A 27,234-nucleotide genomic window follows, 5' to 3' on the forward strand; every position below is an offset into this window, starting at 1 on the left:
TGACTTCCCATTCAGTGTAATCCAGTTCACTTTGTCAGAATACAGTGTGTGACCCTCTGAAGGAGTTGACACATTAGTTAGATTTCTAATCTCCATTTCCTTTCACGCATTTTCCAGTGTGTTGGGCTGCACAGATCAGATCGAGCTGGGCACTGACACGACCACAGCTGATCAGCCAGAGTGAACCCTGCCTCCCCCGCCAGCCACACCCATCTTGGATCTACAGATGACAGTTTAAACCAGGGCCTGGAGCAGGTCCAGGGGAAATCCTCCCACTCACCCAGACCCTCCACACCTGACAGCTTTCTGGACTTAATACCCAGTCAAACAGTTTGAGAAAGTAAACTGTGAGTCCATTTTGTTTCAGCACTGCCCCTGCTCCAGGCAGTTTCTGTTCATTTGTTTTTTTTTTCTTTCTCCATCTCCATTCCCTTTGGCTCTGGGGAGGATTCACTTTTCTCTCATTCAAATTCTCATGTCTACCACAGGCCTTCCCTTTGTCCTTGTCCCAGCCACCCCTTTCTCCAAACCTGCTACATTTCTAACTGTTCACCAAATGCTCTATTCAAGAGGGCTTAAAATAAAACATATATCTTTGCTTAAATTCTGATCTACAATATGGTCAAAGCGCGATCTCAATGAGCGGGATTTTAACTCCCGGAACTTGGAGTTTTGCCTCTTGAAGATTAAGAGGAAATGGGCACAGTCTCGTCGTCTCTCACGTTCCAGAAAGTTCTACATCATCCTAACATTTCCCAACAGCTGCCGCTAGAAATGTAGCTGTCCAAAACTCTCCTCATCATCTCCTTACCATCCAGCAAGATCCAAACCCTGCAGTATTTCCAGTGGTGAATTACAATGAAAGGATCAGAGAGAAGGTGCTGTGTGTTTTAGAGAGAAATAAACAGCCGGTTGGACTGGAATATTGTAAAAAAATACACATGTGATGTGTTTAGCTGATTGTGGACTTGGTTGTAATTCTCACACTATTGATTTTACAGTTTCAGGTAATAGTCATCAACAAATCCAAATCCACGATATGGTGTCATCAGATATATGAATCTGCATTACATCAAAGGGGAGATCCCTTAACTTTTCCACAAATATCATTGTGTGGAATGTCCTTCAACTCCAGGTATCGGTATTGTAGTTTCTGAATCAGTTCCCCTTGTTTTTTTTTTATCAATTTGCCGTTTTTCTTCTCACTATGGGTGAGTCTGCATCATGTTCAATGAGAAAAAGAATAGAATGTATATCCGGAATTTCACTTTCCACATTAAAGCTCTTAGATCACATCACATTTTGGAGCAGAGCCGGGATTACAATTCAAAATTGGGATCTTATTATTGTCCTATCTATTCGAATTCCATTTTGTAGCAGCTTCCATTCTTATACCATTAAATAAAGATTATGAGATAAATACACTGCTTGATTCCTTTCTCTTCATTCCTGGGCTGTAGCTCGCCACATAGACAACTGTATTTCCTCAACTACTCAATACAGCACCATGCTTCATTCCAGTACGACCCCGAACACACAAATCCTCTGCTATTCGCACAGTGTAGCACATTTCATCCATTTGCTGCATCCTTCCAAACCCTGTTGTTATCCTCACTCTTTATTACATTACACCATTCTGCCATTGACTTACTAATTCCTGACTCTGCCATCACTCTTCGCAATACATCACCCATCCGTGCTTGTTCTCCAAAACACTGCTGTTATCCACAATGATTACTAAATTTCACCATTCTGTCTGTATCCCCCCTGAAACCTGTTGTTGCCCACGCTGTTTACAAAATTTTAACACTAATCCGTGTTCTCCAGAAGCCTACTGATGTTCTCACTGCTAACCGCTTTACAACAAGCAGTCAGTGTCCACAGAAATCCTGGATATATCCCCAACATTTGCAATTCTTCACCATTCTGTCTGCGTCCTGACAAGTTTATTTAGCGATGATTACATTTGGCTGTCCGCTCCCTAATCCTACCTATATTGTCCATGATTATTGCACTTCCCAGTCTATCTATCCTCACAAATACTCCTGTTATCCTGATTCTTTGTTGCGTTAAAGGAAACTGCCTGTCTTCCAGATTCCTAGCTTTATCCTCAGTCATTACAACATTTCACCATTCTGCCTGTGTCCTGCCAATTCCTGTTGTCACCCTCACTGCTATTGCCTTTCTCCCATCTCTCTGTGTCCTCACAAATTTGATGAGAATCATCATTATTTACTACATTTCAGCAATCTGTCTGGCATCCCAAACCCAGCTTTTATCCATACTGCTAACTATGTCTCACCAATCTACCTGTGTCCTCTAACATCCTGCTGGTCTCCGCAGTCTTCTACTTTTCACTCATCTCTCTGTGTCCCCCAAACACTGCTATTATCCTCACTGCTATCTACAAATCACCAATCAATCTTTACAACAATCTGTCCATGTCCTCGCAGTTACCTCCTCACTGTCTCCATCTCCTGGTATATTTGTCTCACAGAACTCAGTTCGAATACTCACTGTCTCAATCTGCTGGTGGTGCTGCCTCAATGCACTCAGTTACCCCTCACTCTGTCCATCTGCTGGTGATGCTATCTCACTGAACTGAACTTGTCCCTGAGTGTCTCCATCTACTGTTGATTGTGCCTCACTGCACTCAATTCGCCACCTCAATCCCTCCATCTCCAGCCAATGTTGTGACACTGAAAATCAACAACAATTGGACCCAGCCAGGCCTGTCAGACTGAATCTGAAATGATGCAGTGAACTCAGCCAGTCCTGTGACACTGAATCTCAAAGGACGTAGTGTATCCAGGCAGGCGTGTGACATTCAAACTGAAAGGATACAGTGATCCCGACCATGTTTGTGGCACCGAATCTCAAATTACAGAGTGAACCCAGACAGGTCTGTGACAGTGAATCTCAAAGGACAGAGTGAACACAGCCAGGAGTGTTGCACTGAATCTCAAAGGACAGAGTGAATAGGGCAGGACTGTGGCACTGAATCTCAAAGGACAGAGTGAATAGGGCAGGACTGTGGCACTGAATCCCAAAGGACAGAGGGAACAGGGCAGGACTGTGACACTGAATCTGAAAGGACAAAGAGAATCCCTCCAGGCCTATGACACAGAATTTCCAAGGGCACAGTGAACCCTGCCAGGCATGTTTCACGCACTCTCGAAGCACAGAGTGAATCTAGCAATGTCTTTGACTCTAAACCTTAAACGACAGGGTGACTCCAACCAGGACTTTGACACAGAGTCTCAAAGGACAGAGTGAACACAGTGAGGCCAGTGATAATGAATCTTAAATAACAGTTCCAACCCAGCTAGGCCTGTGACACCAAATCTGAAAGGACAGAGTGAACCCAGCCAGGCCTGTGAGACAGAATCTCAAAGGGTAGATGTGAACTCTGCCAGGCCTCAGAGCTTGAATCTCAAATGACAGTTCCAACAAAGCCAGGCCTCTGACACTAAATCTGAAAGGACACAGTGAACCCAACTAGGCCTCTGACACTGAATCCCAAAGCACAGAACAAATCCAGACAGGCCTGTGACACTGTTTGTGAAAGACATTGTGAATTAGTCAGGCCTGTGACACTGAATCTCAAATAACAGATGAACCCAGCCAGGCCTGTGAGACTCAATTTCAAAGGACGCAGTGTACGCAGCCAGGTCTGTGACACTGAATATGAAAGGATGCATTGAACCCAAAAATACCTGTGACATTGAATCTCAAAGGACAGATTAAACACAGCCAGGCCTGTGAAACTGAATTTCAAAGGACAGAGTGAATCCAGCCAGGCCTGCAACACTCAGACTGAAAGAACAATGGCAGTATCTGTGTGTCTCTCTCTGTCTCCGTATTTCTCTCTATTTGTGTCTCTCTCTGTATCTCTGTGTATCTTTCTCTGTGTATCTGTGTATGTCACTCTTTATTTGTGTCTTTCTCTGTCTCTTTGTTTCTCTCTATCTTTATTTCTCTGTGTACCTGTGTGTCTCTCTGCCTCTATATTTCTCTCTGTCTCCATCTCTCTTTAACAGAACATAGAACATTCTTCTCCCCCTCCATCCTGTCCCCCCCTCAGCCTTCTCTGCCCCAGTGTAAACAGTCTAAGCCTATCCGGTCTGTCCTTATCGCTCAGAGCCTCCACCCCAGGTAACGTCCTGTTGAATCTCCTCTGTACCCCCTCTAGTGCACTCACATCCTTCCTATAGTGAGGTGAGCAGAGCTGCACACAGCGTTCCAGCCTCCCCATCGCTCTGTATAACTCCAACCTGAACCCTTTACTCTTATTCTCTACACCATGACTGATAAAGGCAAGTGTTTCATCTGCCTTCTTTACCCCCTGATTCACCTGCTCTGCTGCCTTCAGGGATCTGGGAATCATTTCCCGAGATCCGTATGTTCCTCTGAGCTTCCCAGTGTCCCGTCACTCGTTAAATACTCCCTCACCTTGTTACTTCTTCCAAACGGCATCAGCTCCCACTTATCAGGGTTCAATCCCATCTGCTCTGCCTATCTGACCCAACCCAGTTCTATCTCCCTGTAACCTCCAACCTTCTCCCCGATTAACCATCCCACCAATCTTGGGATCATCTGGACACCTTGCTGATCATTGCCCCCAGATTATCCTCTGTAACATTGATATAGAACAATAATAAACCCCCCCAGCACTGAGCCTTGTGGGACCCCACAACTGGACACAGGCCTCCAGTCACTCAAACAGCTTTCTACCACCCACCCTCTGTGTCCAAATCCTAAACCAGTTTCCAATCCGTCTCCCCAACTTTCCCAGAATTCCGGGATGGGAAATCTTTGGAATTCTCTATCCCGGAGGGCTGTGGAGGCTCCGTCATCGTTCACAGACTGAGATACCAGAGGAAACCACATCCCTGTGTTCAGATTCCTGATACAAAGCCCAGATTGTAATAACTGAGAGAGGTTTAGGGCAGAGATTACTGATTCAAGGCCCAGATTGTAATAACTGAGAGAGGTTTCGAGCAGAGATTACTGATACAAGGCCCAGATTGTAATAACTGAGAGAGGTTTAGGGCAGAGATTACTGATACAAGACCCAGATTGTAATAACTGAGAGAGGTTTAGGGTAGAGATTACTGATTCAAGGCCCAGATTGTAATAACTGAGAGAGGTTTAGGGCAGAGATTACTGATACAAGGCCCAGATTGTAATAACTGAGAGAGGTTTAGGGCAGAAATTACTGATACAAGGCACAGATTGTAATAACTGAGAGAGGTTTAGGGCAGAGATTACTGATACAAGGCCCAGATTGTAATAACTGAGAGAGGTTTAGGGCAGAGATTACTGATACAAGGCACAGATTGTAATAACTGAGAGAGGTTTAGGGCAGAGATTACTGATACAAGGCACAGATTGTAATAACTGAGAGAGGTTTAGGGCAGAGATTACTGATACAAGGCACAGATTGTAATAACTGAGAGAGGTTTAGGGCAGAGATTACTGATACAAGGCCCAGATTGTAATAACTGAGAGAGGTTTAGGGCAGAGATTACTGATACAAGGCCCAGATTGTAATAACTGAGAGGGGTTTAGGGCAGAGATTACTGATACAAGGCCCAGATTGTAATAACTGAGAGAGGTTTAGGGCAGAGATTACTGATACAAAGCCCAGATTGTAATAACTGAGAGGGGTTTAGGGCAGAGATTACTGATACAAGGCCCAGATTGTAATAACTGAGAGAGGTTTAGGGCAGAGATTACTGATACAAGGCCCAGATTGTAATAACTGAGAGGGGTTTAGGGCAGAGATTACTGATACAAGGCCCAGATTGTAATAACTGAGAGAGGTTTAGGGCAGAGATTACTGATACAAGGCACAGATTGTAATAACTGAGAGAGGTTTAGGGCAGAGATTACTGATACAAGGCACAGATTGTAATAACTGAGAGAGGTTTAGGGCAGAGATTACTGATACAAGGCCCAGATTGTAATAACTGAGAGGGGTTTAGGGCAGAGATTACTGATACAAGGCCCAGATTGTAATAACTGAGAGAGGTTTAGGGCAGAGATTACTGATACAAAGCCCAGATTGTAATAACTGAGAGGGGTTTAGGGCAGAGATTACTGATACAAGGCCCAGATTGTAATAACTGAGAGAGGTTTAGGGCAGAGATTACTGATACAAGGCCCAGATTGTAATAACTGAGAGGGGTTTAGGGCAGAGATTACTGATACAAAGCCCAGATTGTAATAACTGAGAGGGGTTTAGGGCAGAGATTACTGATACAAGGCCCAGATTGTAATAACTGAGAGAGGTTCATTATTGGCTGCAACACAAATAGTTGCTTCGAATTAGAGAAATTGAGATGGAGTGGATTGGTCCTGTCCTCACTGCTATTTGGCGTTAAGGTGGGCCAAATGGACCTTCGATTGGAAATAAAATGTGAAGTTGTAACACGGACAGAAAATTGATATGTATATCAAAACTTAATGCAAACTGCACAAAACTACAAGGATATAAACATAAAAAAAGATGGATTTGGGTGTGACAAATTAATTTTAGCCATGATCAGTATAAATATTAAAGAAGTTTCATACTCCTTGGTAAATGACGGGTTAAATGCGCAATCTGGGAGGAAAAAAGACATCCTCTTATACAGTACCATGCATCATGGAAATATGTGGAATCTAAGTCTCTCTTCAATATCGCATAATCATCTAAAGGCATAGTACCTCGGGGTGAAAATAAAGAACCCAAAGAAACACAGCTGGGGAGCCCAATGAAATGATACTTTGGCATGCAGACGAGGAGGGCCGAATTGGCAGTTTCTGTTCTGTTTCTGCTCTCTCTCTTATTCGGTGATTTTTTTTTCAGCACCTTCGCACAGTTTTCAGGATACTTATCAGATTGAGATCGCCATTACCTGAACACATGACCTTCACATCTTCTTTATGAATGCAGTCATGTTTTCCCCATGCAGCTGAGGGACAATTCCAGAGGACAGATTCGTTCCCCATGCAATGCAACTCGTCCAACCAAATTGGCCCTGTGCCTGGTCCACATGAAGCAGGAAGGGGCAGCTGCAATGCATCTCCACAACCCAACTGTTTGCAAACCACTTGAGCATCCGTTACATCCCATGAATCATCACAAACCGAGCCCCTAATACTGCAGCACATGCGCGGTTCCGCCACCTGCCTCTTTATAAAAATATGTACTTTATTTAATTTTAATTCCGCTCCGGGCGGGATTTCCGGGTGGGAATTTCTCTCACTTTCTACATTTCTGAACCGTCGCTTTTTCCTCGACGGGGGGGGAGGGGCTGATGGTGACGTCACTGCAATATGGCGGCTGTCCCGCCTCTTTTCGGGACCCGGATGTTCCGCCAACGAGCAGCGGCCGCGCCGGAGTGGGCAAGAGGTGACACTGGGCGGAGCAGCGCCCGGGCGTGTTACAGCGACCCCCGGTGGCCCGGAAGGGAAATAGCAGCAGCACAGTCTCTGCCCAAAGGCTTCCCCTGTTCAGCTGCTCAGAGACACTGGGAACCCCCTCACATTCACCCCCTGTGTTCAGTCATTGTTTCATAGACAAGCTCTGTAGGGAAATCAGAAACAACTTGTTCACATTAAAGGGGATGGGAATATCAACCATTCTGCTCCAAAAAGCTCTGCTTGCCTTGAAATTTCAATTGAACTGTTGAAGATGAGAATTTATAGATACAAGTCATGTTGCATGTGGAACACTCATGATGCCTCAATAAGATCAGTACAGACATCTCACAGGTTTGTGTGTCTGGAGAAGGTGTCAGAGATGGAGTGGTTAAATACACAGCTAACAGGGCCTGAAGCTCAGTTTTGGGTAAAGAACAATGGCAGTACAAAGATCAGAGAAAATTACAGCACAGGGACATTCCCAAGTTACCAGCCATCGCTGAAATACAGTGCGATGTTATGGCCTTTCCACCACCGGTATAGTTTGGGTTCCGACGAAAGCTCGCCACGTCGGACTGCCCCCGGAAGGGTTGGAGACTCCCTGACTCTCCAACTCAGCCGGTTGCAGCAGGGAGAACCTGTTCGACATTGGTGGCAGATATCGAATCCATACTAGTTTGGGGATTCCACGAGATTTGTCCAGCCAGTGCGGTGGACCGCGGACCATAACAATCCTGAGTTGTGTGGATTCAATCAATTAAACACCCATCAACACTGCTGCGTGTCGCAGCGGAATGATGCTTCCAACTTCCAAATGATTTGCGAATGTTTACCACTGTCAATCCATAAGAACATAAGAAATGGGAGCAGGAGTAGGCCACCTAGCCCTTCGAGCCTGCCCCGCCATTCAATAAGGTCATGGCTGATCAGAAGTGGGTCAGTTCCACTTTCCCGGTGTGATCTCTGGGTGCATTGAGACGGCATCACCAGCAGATGGAGGCAGGGTGATCTCTGGGTGCATTGAGACAGCATCACCAGCAGATGGAGGCAGGGTGATCTCTGGGTGCATTGAGACAGCATCACCAGCAGATGGAGGCGGTGTGATCTCTGGGTGCATTGAGACGGCATCACCAGCAGATGGAGGCAGGGTGATCTCTGGGTGCATTGACACGGCATCACCAGCAGATGGCGGCAGGGTGATCTCTGGGTGCATTGAGACGGCATCACCAGCAGATGGAGGCATCACCAGCAGATGGAGGCAGGGTGATCTCTGGGTGCATTGACACGGCATCACCAGCAGATGGAGGCAGGGTGATCTCTGGGTGACTTTTGCTCCAAGTTTCACCGACAGTAGTGAACTGCATATGATCCAGACAACCCGAATAAGGGAACATATTTTCAATGTTTTGCTGTAGAAATGTATTTTATGTGAGGGGCACAGTGATATCAGGAGAGAGAATGAAATAATACATTGATGTATCTCAGAGACCTCAGGGACAGAACAGTTCAAACCCGGGGAGGAATCTATGACTTGTTTAAATTTGTATTGTGGGAAATCAATGCCAGCACATGGTTAACAGGAACAGGAGTGTTGAGACATTTTAAAATTATGTTGCATTAGTATATTTATACTTCAATGATTAAGATAATGATACTTCAAAATCTGTAGCAAGTAAACCGGAAACTAATTTGTACTGTTGGCAACTGGGTCCTTATAGTAGAGAACTGTTCCCTTCCAAACACAGGAGAGGGAGGAGAGTGAGCCCAGAGCTTCCCTCTCTCTACCCGGTGGTACAATGTCCCAGATGGTTCGAACCACTGAAGAGGTGGAGGTGAGTGGATTCAATAATGACATTCCTGCTCTTTTCATTGAGGAAGTTTTGGGACATGGATTAGCTCCTGCTCCTCCCCTCTCTCTGCTGGGTTAGTGGAAATCCAGGATGTGAACAATTTCACTCTCCCTCAATCCGATGGGGGGAATATTTCTCCATGGTTTTTTGTGTGTGACCCTCATTTCAGTTCCCAGTGGGTGCGGTGCAGCAGCTTAAAGAGGTGGTCAATGAGAGAAGCAGGGACACAGAGATCTAAATGTTGTGTTTGTGTGTCAGACATGTTAAAAATGTGGGATTGTTTCCCCCTCAGCGGGAGGAGAGTCAGTGAAGATATTTTGCAGAATCCTGTAATGAATGTGCTCTATTCTATCCCTGACCCAGTGTCTATCTCCGCTGGGAGCACTGGGTCAACAATGTTGGGTCCCAGACATGAAAATATCTGTCTCAAAATCAAAGATATGGAAGTAAAACTGAAAAACAACCAGTTCAACAATTGGGTATTTCATTGATCGTTAGAGGAAAATGTTTTTATTCTTTTTATTGTAGTTTTTAATGCAAGTGAGTGACTCTCATTGACATGAATTAACCGTGTCCATCAGTGCAAGGGAAATGTTCACAAAACTGGGTTTACCGCTGGATTTGTCAACTGTTTTGTTGCTGATCTTCAAGGGGATGGCTTCATGTCCCACCACACAGGAGTAAGAAGCACCGCTGGACCATTCCTCTGCTGCAATGGATAACAGGCTGTACATGAAGAAGGAGCTATCGCCGTTCTCCGCCACCACCTCGGTGTTCCTGTAGTTGCCGGGATTCACCGGCTTGTCGTTGATGGTCCACTTGACGAAGATCTCTCGGGGGGAGAAACCTCTCACTAAGCAGCTGAGGGAGACGAAACTCTGAGCGGAGACGTCTTCTGCCGAGGGCAGGAGGACAGAGACGACCGGTTCCCGCGGATTTGGGTCTGCAGAAAATGTACAATAAATGTCAATAAACTGGAGAATTCTGGAGATAACGAAACCACTGGTTAGATCTCAGGGAAATGTGCTTCGCTTCTGATTTTAACTGTTCCCATGTTTGATTTGCAGCTTGGAGGAGAGGTGAACACAATTGTTTCCTCAAATAACTCGGGGGGGGCGGAGTGGAGAGATTCAGAAAGTTTACAGCACAGAATCAGGCCATTCGGCCCAACTGATCTACTTTGTCTTTTTGGTTTTCTGGTTTGTGATGCTCCACATCAGGCTCCTCCCTTCTTCTTCGATCTAAACCCAATAACATCGCCTTCAGTTCACTTTTCACTCATCAACACATCAAACTTCCCGTAAAAATATCACTCGGCCCAGAGTCGTTTAGTTCAGGGGAGAACATTAATGCACTGAATACTAAATATTGACTAGTACACTTACACTGGAGATAGACACAGTGATGCATTTACATACAAACATAGAACATTACAGCACAGTACAGGCCCTTCGGCCCTCAATGTTGTGCCGAGCTATGTCCAATCCCAAGATCAGTCTATCCCACTCCCTATCATTCTGGTGTGCTTCATCTGCCTATCCAATAACCGCTTGAAAGTTCCTAAAGTGTCCGACTCCACTATCACAGCAGGCAGTGCATTCCACACCCCAACCACTCTCTGAGTGAAGAATCTACCTCGGACATCCCTCCGATATCTCCCACCATCAACCTTATAGTAATGTCCCCCCTAGTAACAGCTACATCCACCTGAGGAAATAATCTCTGAACCATCACTCTATCAATTCCCCCTCATCATCTTATAAACCTCTATTAGGTCCCCTCTCATCCTCCTCCGCTCCAAAGAGAAAAGCCCCAGCTCCCTCAACATTTCCTCATAAGACCTACCCTCCAAACCAGGCAGCATCCTGGTAAATCTCCTCTGCACTCTCTCCAATACTTCCACATCCTTCTTACAGTGAGGTGACCAGAACTGCGCACAATATTCCAAATGTGGTCTCACCAAGGCCCTGTACAGTTGCAGCATAACCCCACGGCTCTTAAACTCAGACCCCCTGTTAATAAACACTAACACACTATAAGCCTTCTTCAAGACATCTAATGCAGCAAACTACATGACAGTAACTTAGAAGTTGTTGTCTGCTTTGTAGCAACTGTAATAGATCCCTAATTCCGATGAACATCAGAATGATATATGTTGTCCTCTGTTTGAGTCTCTTACCCTGAGATGCGCTGATGTTCTGACTCTGAGTGTCTCCTTGGTGAGTGACCTGGCAGGTATAGACCGCTTTGCTGAACCATTCCCCAGCAGAGACTGTCAGCTGGATGCTGGCCGAGCAGTTCCCGTTCAGTTCACAGGGGGAGAGGTGACAATTCCTGAATGTGTGGCTTCCCCATTCTTCAGACACTCCACTTCCATTGACCCTGGCTGGGAATCGATGATTGAACAGACGATGATTGCGAATTTCCTGTGTGAGATTTCTTCACTGGAACACACGGTGAGGATAACAGTTGGAGGGACCCCAGTATCAAAACCTTCAGAGAAAAAAAACAGATCACTCATTTCCAGCAGAAGATGTGGATCAATTAAACTTTTGTCAACAGAGGGTAGTAAGGGTGTAGAATGCCCTGCCTGCAGCAGTTGTGGACTCGCCAACTTTAAGGGCGTTCAAATGGTCAGTGGATAGGCATATGGATAACATTGGAATAGTTTAGGTTAGAGGGTCATTAGATTGGTTCCACTGGTCGGCGCAACATCGAGGGCTGAAGGGCCTGTACTGTGCTGTAAGGTTCTATGTTCTAACTCATTTGCAGTCAATAGACACTAACTGGACCAATCCAGAGGGCCAGAAGATGCACATCTATTGAAATGAGTTCTAACCAAGGCCCTACATGTTAACCACAGTGTTTCTGTTTCACACAAGGTCCACAACACTTACATGGTATTTCAATGCTCTTGACTGTGCTGATGTGTCGAACCTCACAGTTAATTGTGGGACATTCTCCCACTGAGTCGCTGATGGTTCACTGGCTGCTCAGGGTGTAGCTTCCATCCGTGTTTCTCACTGATGGGTAAGGCTTAAACCCACTGGGGACCGTTTGCCCATTTATCTTGCAGGTCACTTTGGAGACATCTGGAGAGTAATCCATCGCCAAACATCCGAAGGTGATGGAGCCGTCGGAGTTGTGTTGCTGACAGGAGGAGACCAGGCCGTAGAGATTGGGCGGAGATTGTTTCGCTGGCAAAGAATGGCCAATTGAACAAGTTAGACTCTTACTTGCATTTATTAAGTCATCAAACATATTGTTACAAATAGGTTTCTATATTAGATATAGCTCTTGGTGTTAAACGGATGAAGGGATATGGGTAGTAGGTGTGATCAGGATAGTGATGAGCTCTGACCAAAGTGAATGGCGGAGTAGTCCCAAAGGGCCAAATGGCCTACTGCAGCTTCTATTTTCTATGTTTCTATCTCCAACACTGATTAGAATTATGAACTTATCCCTAATATTTCCCGATGAAATCTGTCATCCGCCTTTGAGATGATGTTACTTCTATCATTTGGGAATTGTCATCTCTGTAGAAACTCATATCCCTGTCTTCACTTCTATCAAATTAGGAAGAAAAAAAACACATTCTGTTAGTCTCACAATGCCGTGTCATTCATTGGATTAACAGAGAACAGCATAAATGTTCCCCATTATTGCAGCAACTATTTATTTCTCAACAACAGCAGTGTGTGACAAACTGCTGTTTATTTCTCAAACAACAACACTTTGTGATGAAGAAGTTCTCCCTTCATTCAGACTATCCACTCACCTGATGAGGGAGCTCCAACAGCTTGTGATTCCAAATAAACCTGTTGGACTTTAACCTGGTGTTGTGAGAATCCTTCCTGTGCCCACACCAACCTCACTCCGGCATCTCCACACTAGTTTTGGAAATTGCCTGTGTTCAAACTGATTGGTGCCCCTTCCTCTCTCCAACTCACTGCCTCTCACTGCACAAACCAGGGATTAGTGACTTTGCTTCAAAAATACCTCCGGAATGAATACTTACTGAATGATCAGGAAACTCGAAATGTGATTATAAATTCAAATAAATCCAACATTGACTCATTGAAGGATCACACATTAATACCTAGAGTTTCCCATTCGGGCCCTGAAGTCTCCTCCATCATTCACTGAGAGTACAGATGAGCTGATTGTGGTGCTAGCTCTATTCTGAACCCCCTCACTCTGCCCATCCATCACCCGCTCTCTGCCCATTTCCCCAGCTCTTTGCCCTTTCCCCTGGCTCTCTGCCTGTCACAGTGGCTCTTTTCCCCTTTTATCCGGCTCTCTGTATTTCCACCTGGTTCTCTACACTTCCCTCCAGCTCTGTGCCCTCTCCCCCGGCTCTCTGCTCTTTCTCTGTATCTGTCTGTATCTCTGTCACACCCTACAAACACTTTCAACAGGATCAAGTATAACATTTACAGAAATGTTTAATATAAATTCCAATTAATGTTTAGAATAAGCAGAAAATATTACACAGCAGCACCAGCATTGTGAGTGAGTGGAACATTTTCACTGGATAAATGTAGAAATTTTAGATTTTTTTAAACTTTGGTTTACATTTCAAACACTTGTGCAGTACATGGTTCAAACCGCAGCCACTAGATGTCACCATATTTAAACATTTGGAAGGTAAAAGTTCCAGCCATCAAATGTCACCGAGATTAAACATTGCAGGGACCCCAAATTGTAAATGCAGTGACAAACTATGTTCTGAACGAGTGGCGTAAGCCGATATCAGGAAAGATTTTAAACATACAAACACAGTAAAGCCTGCTTTATTTCTGTCTGCAGTCATGCATCAAGCAGTTGCAAACCCGCAGAATGTTCATATTCAATCAAAGCGTGTAACAGCTCAGTGTCACTGAGTTGAAACAATGCAGAAACACTACATTAATTCACAAATTTTACGTGTTTAGAGTCACCCAGATACATAATCTCCTCACCACAGAAAAAAAACGCATCACTGACAGACTGAACCCCGCTTCATGCAGAAGTAGCACAATTCTACAAACACTTTCAACAGAATCAAGTATAACATTTACAGAAATGTTCAATATAAATTCCAGCCAATTCGCCCATCACCAAACTAATTAATGTTTAGAATAAGCAGAAAATATTGCACAGCAGCACCAGCATTGTGAGTGAGTGGAACATTTTCACTGGATACATGTAGAAATTTTAGATTTTTTTAAATTTTGGTTTAAATTTCAAACACTTGTGGAGTAGATGGTACAACCCGCAGCCACTAGATGTCGCCGAGATGAAACACTGCAGAAACGCTGAATTGTTTAACAGACATTTAGATTTGAAAGTAACCCAACCACAGAGTAACCTCAACAGATAAACACAAAATCGCAACAATTTGGGATTGAATCCCTCAGCAGCACCTACTGTCCAGAAAGAGCTGAATTCTAAAACCCCTTCGCAGCAGAATCACAGGAAACATTGTAACAATTCTCAACCGAGAATCCACCAAACTGACATTCCTGTTACCAAATGGATTATTAGTACAGATAAAAACATAAAACAAAGACACATGTAAACCAGTCACTCGATAAGTGGATGGTTCTTACCTGTAGTCACCGTCACCATGGTCCCTTGTTCCCAGTAATCGAAGTAGTCGCAGTGTCACATTCCGTTGGCTGTGTCATAAAATAACCATCCCTGCACAGAATAGACACAAAATCACCATTACTTTAAATATCCACAAACCCAAGGAAAAGCAAAGACAATTAACGTTCATTAGATTATAATTGGATCTTTGGATATCATTTGACATTCCTAAATGACCCTAATGTTTTATATTTCACAGAGTTACACGTGAACATGTTGTTGAAAACGCACATCGATAATTGAGTAACTATCAAGATTTTCCATGTTTATTCTTGCCATGTGGTCAGTGCTGGACATAAATAATATTGTACTGTGATTACAGTTTGGATGTAAAAGTGACACTGATCCAGTTTCAATCAATCAGTGCTGAGGGTTTTTTGTATTGACAGTAACTGCTGTGTAGCTCCAGCTATCACAGTGAGACACAGCATGACCAGTACTGAGGCGGACAGTTAGCTGTAAAATACAGACAGTTAATTTCACTGCTATTTCAAAAGCCTGTTTGCAGCTCGTTAAGGGTGACTCAGTGAGATATTTCAATTTCGACTGGTCATGATATTGATAAAGGGGGTTAGAAACTTTTACACTCTCTGTGCACATTCAGCATGTAAATCAATAACAATAAAATTGAAGCATTTTACATCATAAAATAAACAATGATGTTTCTAAGTATTATTTTGTTGAACCCTCATGTACTTTAAGCAACGTCCTTTTCTCAGCACTGTGACCCACCGCTATAGTATCACAGTGACACACACCCATACAAAAACTGCACTCACTCTGTTCAGTCCTGCTGTTCAATCTTCACTTCAAATGGACCATTAGTTTTGCTCTAATGTAAAATGAGGGCAACTGTTTATATAACACAATCTATCAGAAATATTAAAAAGAGTAATATTATGGTGTGTCGGATTGCTGAAACTACAATGAATATAAAGGCAGTGAAAAGCTGACCAGTTCTATCGGTGAGTTTGGGAAGTTTTACTGTTAAATGCTTTCTGTGTTACTCTATATTTTAAACACCGTTATAGTTTGGTTGTGACCACCCTCGATCATACTGCATTGAAAACAGATCCTGACCTTCAGGTTATGATGGAAGATGCTGATATCCCCTCTCGGGCTGTTCTTGTCCGGGTGCAGCCCTGGATCCTCTCGCTGTGGTCTGTGACACAGTAATAGATGGCCGTGTCTTCAGTCTTCAGGCTCGTCATCTCCAAAGAGAAGATGTTGCTTGAAGTGTCTGTGGACGCAGTAAATCGACCCTGAATTGATGGTGTGTAGTAGTTAGTGTTGGATGAACGATAGTAGGTAACCAGACACTCCAGCCCCCTGTCCGGGAACCTGCCGGATCCAGTACATCCAGTAGCTGCCAAGATTTAAACCGCTGGTTTTACAGCTCAGTTTCAGGGAGCCTCCGGGACGCCTTTGTATTTTCAGTTCTTTGACTTGATATTTTCCTTCCACCTTTCCATATCCTGACAACCTGGTTTCTTCCAATTCTCACGCCACGTACATCCTTCTGGGTCCCAGTGAGTTTAAAATCCTGTATCTCTGTCTCTGCAGAGCTGCTGGTTAAAGACACATTTACAGCACTTAGCAGACAGAACCTTCACTCTGCTTCTTTCCCTCCCCCTCTCCCCAGCTAGTGCTTGTAATGTTTCAATGAAAAGGCTGGTTTCTGCAGCTCTGATCTCTGGTGAGTCATTAAGCTCAGGGCACACACACATTCAGACACCCGGACAGACAACAACAGACAGATGACATTGTAATTCAGGAGTGGAATTAGTAAATGAGACAACAAATAACTTTGCAAGAAATTGTTACACTTCAAGCAACTTAAGGGAAATGCAACTTTGCAGGAATCAGTAAAGGGGACAAACCTGTAGCCGATGGAGTCCTGGGTGAACAAGTTGTACAGTCCACATTCAGACCTGGCCTGCCTGGCAGTGCAGAGCTGCGAGTTACTTTAAATCCGTCTTCTCCCAGCTCCCAGTGCTGGTGATGTGGAGCTGGGATGGGGCGGAGGGAGAGAGCCTTGGGATAAACCATTTACCTGGTGCTCACTAACCCACACACACACAACCCCCCCACACACTCAGAGACAGGCTGGTGTTGGACTGGGCCATACCTGCAGGAGGTGTGTCCAGGTGAGGTGTAGGAGATGTGGTTGGATGGGCTTTGATTGGGGAGGTGTGGACAGTGTGTGTGGAGGTTATAAAAAGGCTGGGGTTCCATTGTTCTGTCTCTGTCTCCACGTGGCTGGGTAAGTATCAGGTAAGCTGTGTGAGTGAGTCAGTGTGTGTGTGTGCGCAGCATGGAGTTCCAGCTCTGAGATTTTAACCCCCCTCCCCTTTACCCAGCACAAAGCCCCTGGCCCAGGATCTGTCTCCGCCACCATGGGAGAGGGAATGGAAGGAGTTGGAGAGATCACCGAGGGAAAAGATGTGCGCTGGTGAGTATGAACCTCTTCACTTTGTGTCTGCGTCTCTTTCCCACCTCAGCCCTGCTTTTCTCTGTCTGTTTGCAGCCTCCTCTCAATCTCCCTCTCAGTCTTTCTCAGTCTTAATCTTTCCCTCTCAATCTTAATCTTTCTCCTCTCAGTCTTAATCTTTCTCCTCTCAGTCTTAATCTTTCCCTCTCATTCTTAATCTTTCCCTCTCATTCTTAATCTTTCCCTCTCTTTCTTAATCTTTCCGTCTTTCTTAATCTTTCCCTCTCATTCTTAATCTTTCCCTCTCATTCTTAATCTTTCCCTCCGAATCTTAATCTTTCCCTCCGAATCTTAATCTTTCCCTCCGAATCTTAATCTTTCCCTCCGAATCTTAATCTTTCCCTCCCAATCTCAATCTTTCCCTCCCAATCTCAATCTTTCCCTCTCAGTCCTGATTGTCTTTTTACTGTCTTTATTTTCCCTCTCTGTCTTTATTTTCCCTCTCTGTCTTTATTTTCCCTCTCTGTCTTTATTTTCCCTCTCTGTCTTTATTTTCCCTCTCTGTCTTTATTTTCCCTCTCTGTCTTTATTTTCCCTCTGTCTTTATTTTCCCTCTCTGTCTTTATTTTCCCTCTCTGTCTTTATTTTCCCTCTCTGTCTTTATTTTCCCTCTCTGTCTTTATTTTCCCTCTCTGTCTTTATTTTCCCTCTCTGTCTTTATTTTCCCTCTCTGTCTTTATTTTCCCTCTCTGTCTTTATTTTCCCTCTCTGTCTTTATTTTCCCTCTCTGTCTTTATTTTCTCTCCCTGTCTTTATTTTCCCTCTCTGTCTTTATTTTCCCTCTCTGTCTTTATTTTCCCTCTCTGTCTTTATTTTCCCTCTCTGTCTTTATTTTCCCTCTCTGTCTTTATTTTCCCTCTCTGTCTTTATTTTCCCTCTCTGTCTTTATTTTCCCTCTCTGTCTTTATTTTCCCTCTCTGTCTTTATTTTCCCTCTGTCTTTATTTTCCCTCTGTCTTTATTTTCCCTCTGTCTTTATTTTCCCTCTGTCTTTATTTTCCCTCTGTCTTTATTTTCCCTCTGTCTTTATTTTCCCTCTGTCTTTATTTTCCCTCTGTCTTTATTTTCCCTCTGTCTTTATTTTCCCTCTGTCTTTATTTTCCCTCTGTCTTTATTTTCCCTCTGTCTTTATTTTCCCTCTGTCTTTATTTTCCCTCTGTCTTTATTTTCCCTCTGTCTTTATTTTCCCTCTGTCTTTATTTTCCCTCTGTCTTTATTTTCCCTCTGTCTTTATTTTCCCTCTGTCTTTATTTTCCCTCTGTCTTTATTTTCCCTCTGTCTTTATTTTCCCTCTGTCTTTATTTTCCCTCTGTCTTTATTTTCCCTCTGTCTTTATTTTCCCTCTGTCCTGTTTTTTCCCTCTGTCCTTTTTTTGTCTTTTTCTTTCTGTCTTTTTCTTTCTGTCTTTTTCTTTCTGTCTTTTTCTTTCTGTCTTTTTTTTTCTGACTTTTTTTCTGACCTTTTTTTTCTGACTTTTTTTTTCTGACTTTTTTTTCTGACTTTTTTTTTCTGACTTTTTTTTTCCTGACTTTTTTTTTCCTGACTTTTTTTTTCCTGACTTTTTTTTTCCTGACTTTTTTTTCTGACTTTTTTTTTCTGACTTTTTTTTTCTGACTTTTTTTTTCTGACTTTTTTTTTCTGACTTTTTTTTTCTGACTTTTTTTTTCTGACTTTTTTTTCTGACTTTTTTTTCTGACTTTTTTTTTCTGACTTTTTTTTTCTGACTTTTTTTTTCTGACTTTTTTTTTCTGACTTTTTTTTTCTGACTTTTTTTTTCTGACTTTTTTTTTCTGACTTTTTTTTTCTGACTTTTTTTTTCTGACTTTTTTTTTCTGACTTTTTTTTTCTGACTTTTTTTTTCTGACTTTTTTTTTCTGACTTTTTTTTCTGACTTTTTTTTTCTGACTTTTTTTTCTGACTTTTTTTTTCTGACTTTTTTTTTCTGACTTTTTTTTTCTGACTTTTTTTTTCTGACTTTTTTTTTCTGACTTTTTTTTTCTGACTTTTTTTTTCTGACTTTTTTTTTCTGACTTTTTTTTTCTGACTTTTTTTTTCTGACTTTTTTTTTCTGACTTTTTTTTTCTGACTTTTTTTTTCTGACTTTTTTTTTCTGACTTTTTTTTTCTGACTTTTTTTTTCTGACTTTTTTTTTCTGACTTTTTTTCTGACTTTTTTTTTCGCCCCAACTGCTGTCCTCCTGATAGATTCCTCTGAGCAAATATGGCCCCTCCTTTAATTGCCCTTCCTTTAATTGCCCTTCCTTTAATTGCCCTTCCTTTAATTGCCCTTCCTTTAATTGCCCTTCCTTTAATTGCCCTTCCTTTAATGGCCCTTCCTTTAATGGCCCTTCCTTTAATGCCCCCCCCTTTAATGCCCCCCCCCCTTTAATGCCCCCCCCTTTAATGCCCCCCCCTTTAATGCCCCCCCCTCTTTAAATGCCCCCCCCTCTTTAAATGCCCCCCCCACTTTAAATGCCCCCCCCACTTTAAATGCCCCCCCCACTTTAAATGCCCCCCCACTTTAAATGCCCCCCCACTTTAAATGCCCCCCCACTTTAAATGCCCCCCCACTTTAAATGCCCCCCCACTTTAAATGCCCCCCCACTTTAAATGCCCCCCCTCTTTAAATGCCCCCCCCTCTTTAAATGCCCCCCCCTCTTTAAATGCCCCCCCCTCTTTAAATGCCCCCCCCTCTTTAAATGCCCCCCCCTCTTTAAATGCCCCCCCCTCTTTAAATGCCCCCCTCTTTAAATGCCCCCCCCTCTTTAAATGCCCCCCCCTCTTTAAATGCCCCCCCCTCTTTAAATGCCCCCCCCTCTTTAAATGCCCCCCCCTCTTTAAATGCCCCCCCTCTTTAAATGCCCCCCCCTCTTTAAATGCCCCCCCCTCTTTAAATGCCCCCCCCTCTTTAAATGCCCCCCCCTCTTTAAATGCCCCCCCCTCTTTAAATGCCCCCCCCTCTTTAAATGCCCCCCCCTCTTTAAATGGCCCCCCCCCTCTTTAAATGCCCCCCCCCCTCTTTAAATGGCCCCCCCCCTCTTTAAATGGCCCCCCCCCTCTTTAAATGGCCCCCCCCCTCTTTAAATGGCCCCCCCCCTCTTTAAATGGCTCCCCCCCTCTTTAAATGGCTCCCCCCCCTCTTTAAATGGCTCCCCCCCCTCTTTAAATGGCTCCCCCCCCTCTTTAAATGGCTCCCCCCCCTCTTTAAATGGCTCCCCCCCCTCTTTAAATGGCTCCCCCCCCTCTTTAAATGGCTCCCCCCCCTCTTTAAATGGCTCCCCCCCCTCTTTAAATGGCTCCCCCCCCTCTTTAAATGCCCCCCCCCTCTTTAAATGCCCCCCCCCTCTTTAAATGCCCCCCCTTCTACCCACCGCCAAATCCCTCTGAGCCTCAAACTCCCCGGTATCCCTCTGATCCCTCAATCAATCTCCTCATTCCCTCCATTCCCCCCCCCCCCACATTCCTCTTTCTCCGGCCTGATTCCCGATCCCTCTGCCTAATCTCCTTTAATCCGACTCTAAGCAACACCACCCCCCCCCGCCTCAATCTCCCTCCCGGCCCCCACCGCCAGCCAGGTTCTGACCCGAGATTTCTCTACAATCCCCCCCCCCCCACCCCGAATGTCTCCCTGGATCACAACTCCCCCCCCCTCCTCACCCTCGCTGCATCCCTCTGCCCCCCCAATCCCACTCCTCCAATCCCACCCCCTTCAATCTCTCTCATCCCCAAACTACATCTTTAAATCCCCCCCCCCACAGCTTCTGAGTCCCTCCCCCTCCCAGATGCCTTCTATATCCCTCAGAGCCCCAGAAATCCCCCTCCATTTCCCCCCTCTTTGTCCCACTCCGGCTATGTTGCCCCCAGTGCTGTCCCCCCCCCTATAGATTCCCCTCTGAGCTCAAACCCCTCTCTCCATCCCAATCCTGTACCACCCCCCCGGGCTATTTCCCCCTATATCTCCCCCCCCTCCCCAATCTCCCTCCCTTACTGCCAAAGCCCTATAGATTCCTTGAACCTCTCTCTTGAGCCCAATCCTCATCCCCCCCCAACCTCAACCTCTTTAATTCCCCCCCTCCCCGACAAGCCCCTCTAATTCTCCCCCTGCTGAAACCTAGACCCCCCCGACTTTAAGACCCCCCCCTTTAAGACCCAAACTACATCTTTTAATTGCCCCACTTCTGAGTCACTGCCCGTCCCAGATCCCTCCTGTATCCCTCAAACCCCCAGAAATCCCTCTCCAAACCCCCCCTTCCCAAATCCTTCTCTCTCCCGACACCCACCGCCAATCTGACTCCAAACCCCCTGAATCAAACTCCTGCCCCAATTCCTGATATCACCCCCCCCCCGACAAAGTTCCTCGCACCCCCATTCCGCTAACTCCCGACCCCATCCAGACCCTCTCCAGATTCTGACCCGAGATTTCTCTCCAATCCCCCCTGAATATCTCCCTGCCCTGGATCGCATCCCCCCCACCCCCCCAAACCCTTGCTGCATCCCTCTGCCCCCCCCAATCCCGCTGCCTCTCCAATCCCACCCCCTTCAATCTGACAGAGCCCCAAACTATGTCTGTAAATCTCCCCCCAACAACTTCTGAGTCGCTCCCCCTCCCAGATCCCTTCTATATCCCTCAGAGCCCCAGAAATCTCAGCCCCTTCCCCAATCCTCTCTGTTCAATCTCCTTCACCCCACTCAAAGGCACCCACTGCCAAATCTCCCTCTAAACCCTCCCCCCCTCAATCTCCCCTCATTCCACCCCCCCAATTCCTCTCTCTCCCTCCTGCCTGACTCCCTATCTCCTTCAATCTGACTCTAAACCCCCCCCCACTCCCCTCAATCTCTCTCCCACACCCACCGCCAATCTGACTCTAATCCCTGAATCTCCCAAGCTCCTGCCCCAATTCCTAAGCACCCTCCAAGGCAAAGCTCCCTCTGCACCCCCCTCAACTCTGACCCACACCCCCTTCTGCTAACTCCCTCTCAGACCCTCTCCAGATTCTAACGCCCGTGAGATTCATCTCGAATCCCCCCTGAATGTCTCCCTGGGTTGACCCCCCCACCCTTGCTGTGTCCCTCTCCCCCCCAATCCTGCTCCCTCCCACCCCCTTCAATCTGTCTGAGCCCCAAACTACACCTTTTAATTGCCCCACTTCTGAGTCACTGCCCCTCCCAGATCCCTCCTGTATCCCTCAAAGCCCCAAAAATCCCTCTCTAAACCCCCCTTCCCAAATCCCTCTCGATTTTGCCCGATTCCCTCCCTCAATCCCTGCTGCTGAATCTCTGAATCCCAAATTCCTCACAAGACCCTCCCTTTAATCCCCCTCAATCCCTCTAATTCCCCACCAGAATCCCAGAGTCTCCCCCCTACATCCCTCTCCGCTCTCCCCTTTAATCCCCCTCAGTCCCTCTAATTCCCCACCAGAATCCCAGAGTCTCCCCCCTACATCCCTCTCCGCTCTCCCCTTTAATCCCCCTCAATCCCTCTAATTCCCCACCAGAATCCCAGAGTCTCTCCCCTACATCCCTCTCCGCTCTCCCCTTTAATCCCCCTCAATCCCTCTAATTCCCCACCAGAATCCCAGAGTCTCCCCCTACATCCCTCTCCGCTCTCCCCTTTAATCCCCCTCAATCCCTCTAATTCCCCACCAGAATCCCAGAGTCTCCCCCCTACATCCCTCTCCGCTCTCCCCTTTAATCCCCCTCAGTCCCTCTAATTCCCCACCAGAATCCCAGAGTCTCCCCCCTACATCCCTCTCCGCTCTCCCCTTTAATCCCCCTCAGTCCCTCCCCACAATCCCTCTAAACCTCCTGCCCACCAAATCATTCCCTTGGAGCTCTGTACTTCACACCCGCCCCCCCCCCCCCACAAATGCCCAAACCCTCTTCAATCCCCCTCCAAGTCCCCCTCAGCACCATAACACCCTGCCCCCCCCCCCCACCCACTGTTCAAACCCTCGTCCATCTCCCCACATCCCTCTCAGCTCCCAATCCCTCTCAGTTGCCTCTCCTGCCCTTGCCCTGTTAAATTCCCACTCCCTCCCCGTGAACAGCCCCTAGACTGACAGAACCCCCCCCCCTTTGTAATTACTGTACCCACCCCCCACCGCAATCAATCCCCCTCCACTCCCCCCGACACACAGACCACTAACCCTCAGTGTAAAAGCCCCACCCGTCTATCTGTGTATGAAAATGAACGACAAAGACACGGGGATTTTTATTAATATTTATCTCTCTGGTTATAGCTCGTGTCCGAGGATTCCTCACGGCAAAACTACTCGCTGTCTGCGTCGCCAAACTTTCCGAAAGAATTCTCCTCGGTTGGAAAGAGAAAATAAAGTGAAATTTGATTAAAGACAAAACACAAAAGCTGATGGTAAACAATAAAAGGCACAGCAAGATCCCAGGACTTGCTGACATTCACAATCTCACTGAGGGGGGAGTGGGGGGAACATTCATTTTCACATCCTCGTTATTAAACCCTGACAAAATGGCAACAATTTTCAAATGAAATGAACTTTCAAACACCTCGTGACAGTCCTGATATTTAATTTATTAAAACACATCAAAGTATTCCGGGGGTGGGGGGGATTTACTCCAGAGACAGGCCAGTCAATTAACACAGGATCCCCCCAATGAAATTCCCACTTCTATCAGTCACCTCTCCTCCACTGCCCCCTCCTCTGTTTCTCCCTCTCTGTCTCTTAACACACTCCCCCCAGATCGATACCTGTCTCCCTGCCTCTCTCACTCTCTTCCTCTCTCTCTGTCTCCCTGTCTAATATTATGAAGTTGCATATATAAAGATCAAAGTGTGGTGTTTTACAAATGTAAATACTGAAAAGATGCTTTAAAAAAACTCCAAAATAACCCATGCAGCATTGAGTCTTTCGAAAGCCTGTGTCTTTGGGATTTTAAACTGCAGAAAGCAGGCTGCAGAAGACAACTTTATAACATCTGTGTCCAAAACAGCAGCCAGAATCCCAGCAGCAAAACAGGCTTTCAATTGGAGCAATGATTTTAAAACAAGCTCTCAAACACACACACACACACAACCAATAGACAGTTTCATTTTACAGATATTTCATTTACTCTTAGCCACCCACCAAAGGGTTAACCTGTTTGTGATTAATTACAAAGCTGGGATATTTTAACCCCAGGGTTTTAAACTCCGGCCCCCCCCACACCCCACCCCACAATCTAACCAGGACTGGTTCATCCCAGATCCAGGGGGGAATGGACAGAATCTGGATACCCCACCCCGCCTCAGTCCCCAGATAGAACTAAACTGCCCTCTTTAACCCGGGAACAAGCTGTGTCCATTCCCTCTGGGAGAGACTTTTTAAAATCACCCTCCCAGCAGGCATTTATTTCTGTGAATCAGGAAACCCCAGAAGGGTGTGACTGAGGCTTTTCTCCAAACACTGGGTGCTGGACACTGACTCCACAGCAGAGATACCACCCCCATCCGTTCCCCCCCCCACCCTGAGATCCTGTGTCTCTTCCCACCCCCTCATTCCAACACCCCACAAACCTCAATTCTTGTGCTGTTTTCCCTCACTTCCACCCTCTGTTTTTGTCTCTCTCCCTGTCTTTGTCTCTCTCCCTCTCTCTCTCCCTGTCTTTCTCTCTCTCCCTGTCTTTTTCTCTCTCCCTCTCTCTCTCCCTGTCTTTCTCTCCCTCTGTCTGTCTCTGTGTATTTCTCTCTCTCCCTGTTGTGTCTATCTCCCTGTCTCTCTCTCTCTCCCTGTCTAATATTATGAAGCTGTTTATAATAGTTAAAATATGTTTTTTTTTGACAAATGTAAATATTGAAAAGAAATGCTGAAAAACCCAAAATAACCCATCCAGCATTGAGTCTTTCGAAAGCCTGTGTCTTTGGGATTTTAAACTGCAGAAAGCAGGCTGCAGAAGACAACTTTATAACATCCGTGTCCAAAACAGCAGCATCCAGAATCCCAGCAGCAAAACAGGCTTTCAATTGGAGCAATGATTTTAAAACAAGCTCTCAAACACACACACACACACAACCAATAGACAGTTTCATTTTACAGATATTTCATTTACTCTTAGCCACCCACCAAAGGGTTAACCTGTTTGTGATTAATTACAAAGCTGGGATATTTTAACCCCAGGGTTCCCCAGAGAGAAACATCACCCCGACATAGTAACAATATTTATAATTCCAAAATCACACCCCCTCCCTTAGTCAGTGAATGAATGACTCCAATTGCAATGAAGATCATTCTGCACAGCAAGATCCCACTGTCAATCCCACAATGGAGGAAACACCCCCTGCCCTAGACTCTCTCCCCCGCCCCTCCTGAGACCCTCACACCCTCCCCACTCCCTCTCTGTTTAGCTCTCCCTCCATTTCTCGACCTCTCTCTGCCTCCTCCCCCTCCCCAACCCTTCGCCTCCCCCTCAATCTTTCCTGTTCAAAGTCCCGCTCAGGGTCCCAGTGTGAGGAATAGGGAGCCGGACCCACCTGTGTACACAGCAAGATCCCACACACACACACAACCTGGTGAGGGGCGGATTAAATGAATGCAGTGGGGTGGGGACTGCGGGAGAGGGTGTGGGGAATGGGATCCACACCTCCCTCCCCCTCTCTCTCCCCAGATTAAACTGACTACAATTCACACTGGGGTTTTCTTTCCCATTTTATTGAGAGATGAAATATAGATGGGAATGTGTGGGGAGAGAGGGGAGGGGGTGCAGGGATTGGGAAAAACGCTGGAGAGACAGGGACATTCTCAACCACCCCCCCCCCCCCCCCCCACAATCCAAATAGAAATTCCTGGGAAAACAGAGAGAAAAGAATCTGGAATCACACAGCACAGAAACAGGCCCTTTGGCCCACCAGCTCAATGCTGGCCCATCCAATCCCAATCTATACCCCTCCCATTCCCCAGCACTCGCTCCGTAGCCTACGATCCCTCGGGGATTAAAGGGCTCGAATTTCCCCAACCCCCTTTCCAGCTTTTACCGTGAACCCCACTCTGCGGGTCCCTGAGCCTGATCTCGTTTCAGAATAAAAAGTGTGGTCCCTGTCGCAGTGCGGGGCAAAGGCCCAGAGTGTGCACAGCAAGATCCCACAGCAGCAGCAAGGTGAACTTGAATCAGATGGGACACAGTCCCCCCACCCCCCCCCCCACACAACCCCCACCCTCTCGCCTGCTGTGAGCCCCCGTCCCGCTCACTACCCTGTGTGTGTGTGTGTGTGTGTGTGTGTGCATCATCCCAAATCTCCACCAAGGCTGGAAATCCCTCTTCAAACTAAACCAAACACCTTTTAAAACAAAACCCTTGTGGTGCACAGCAAGATCCCATAGGTGCAGTCAGGTGTGTGGAGTTTTTTTTTCACTTTGGGAAATGTTTATACAGAGAGAGAGAGTGAGGCAGAGAGGGGCTGAGACAGTGAAATCACCCCCACCCCCAGGACCCTCAGAATTAAACTGGATCCCCTGTCCCTCACTGAGGGTCCCCCTCCCTCGAACAGCCTGTGTCTCTCCCCCTGCATCTAACCCACACCTACAGCTGTTTCCATCCCTCTCTCTCTCCCTCTCTCTCTCTCCATCCGTTTCTGCTACAGAAGAGACAGGGAGAGAGACAAAGAGAGAGAAAAAACACACAGAGAGAGAGAGACAAGGAGAGACAGAGATAGTTAGACAGACACAAGGAGAGAGAACAGGGAGATACAGAGACAGATATTTGCTAACAAATTGTGTGTGGTCACATTATTGAGTGTCCTGTCATTTGGTGATTGTTTTATACAGAGAGGCAGAGAGAGAGGTGAAGACAGTGACATTCTCTCCCTGGCACCCCGGCAAGCTCAGAGACACAGAAGCTGCAGACAC

The 27,234-nt window shown here is 45.9% G+C and overlaps 1 protein-coding gene and 1 pseudogene across 1 annotated transcript in view; one reads left to right on the top strand and one right to left on the bottom strand.

The window, feature by feature from the left end:
* Positions 1–27,234, top strand: part of LOC145361221 (scavenger receptor cysteine-rich domain-containing protein DMBT1-like) — a 445,694-nt gene that overhangs the window by 138,404 nt on the left and 280,056 nt on the right. The gene's annotated exons all lie outside the window — the stretch shown is intronic.
* The window catches only part of LOC145361199 (immunoglobulin gamma-1 heavy chain-like), a 28,695-nt pseudogene continuing 9,388 nt past the window's right edge, over positions 7,928–27,234 (bottom strand).

Source organism: Carcharhinus amblyrhynchos, chromosome 34 (assembly GCF_965287045.1).
Source record: "Carcharhinus amblyrhynchos chromosome 34, sCarAmb.v2.hapA, whole genome shotgun sequence".
NCBI classification, from domain to species: Eukaryota; Metazoa; Chordata; class Chondrichthyes; order Carcharhiniformes; family Carcharhinidae; genus Carcharhinus; species Carcharhinus amblyrhynchos.